Consider the following 1,293-nt stretch of genomic DNA (forward strand, 5'->3'; position numbering starts at 1 on the left):
GAGTATGCTGTCAGCTGTCTTCCGCCACAGAGGATTAGATCTGACAAATGATAAAGATCTTCACGATCTTTTGAGATCGTTTGAGACAACCAAAGTACTACAACCAAAGGTTCCATCTTGGAACCTTGATGTAGTTCTAAGATTCTTGATGTCGGCTCCCTTTGAACCTATGCATGCTGCCTCATTGAGAGACACTACTAGAAAGGCGATTTTTCTAACTGCTCTTGCCACGGCAAAGAGAGTTAGTGAAATTCAGGCAATTAGTAAAGATGTGGGTTTCAGAGGACACAGTGCAGTGTGCTCCTTGGATCCAATTAATTTCTTAGCGAAGAATGAGAACCCATCTAACCCCTGGCTAAAAAACCTTTGAAATCAAGGGGTTAACAGAGTTCCATCGGACAGAGCCAGAGAGAGTCCTGTGCCTGTCAGGGCTCTCAAATTTTACATGCAAAAGACCAAAGATGTCGGGGCCCTTCTGAGAACTTATGGTGTTCTGTTAAGAGACCCGACTTTCCTATGTCGAAGAATGCACTGGCATTCTTTTTACGAAGCACCATCAGGGAGGCCCATGCGTCCTGCTCGGATGGTGATATGAAGCTTTGATAAAATAAAATAAAAGCCCATGAAGTAAGAGCTGTTGCGACTTCAATGGCATTTCGAAAGAATATGGCGCTTAATGATATCATTAGCGCTACCTTTGGCGAAGCAACTCTGTGTTGCTTCACATTACCTGCGGGATGTGAAGACGGCATATGAGAACTGCGAGTCGCTTGGACCATACATATCCGCAGAAATGGTGTTGGGGCAGGGAGCAGCACAAATATACCCTATAGAAAAGGGTAGGTGTGCTTTTTAATTTTAGTGTTGGTTTATGGTTGAAGGGTTGGTTGCTTGAGGCGCCTTCCCTTTCTTTAGCCTAGAAGTTATGGGACTAACTTCGATAGGTTAGGTCAGGTGGTGGTTTTTAGCTTCGTTGCCCTCACAGTATGGTCAATATGGTCTAGTCACATTGTGGTCACGCCCCCGTTGACAGATCATCTAGAGCGCACCAACTACACAGGTCACTACCTTGTTGGCAACTCTAGTAAAGCAAAAGCAGACTTCGGTGACAGTAATCAAGAAGTCAGCTATGCTAACAGGTAAGGAATCAAGAAGTCAATCATCTGCACTTGAGGTGTTTCCTAAATCCTTCTATTCTGTCCCTTCCCACCTCCAATGGTGGGATTCAGCTATATATATATCTGACAGGTAAGTTTCATGAACAAAATGTTATTGTTATGATACAATAAAGTT

This window comes from Macrobrachium nipponense, chromosome 7, assembly GCF_015104395.2.
Source record: "Macrobrachium nipponense isolate FS-2020 chromosome 7, ASM1510439v2, whole genome shotgun sequence".
Classification (NCBI taxonomy): Eukaryota; Metazoa; Arthropoda; class Malacostraca; order Decapoda; family Palaemonidae; genus Macrobrachium; species Macrobrachium nipponense.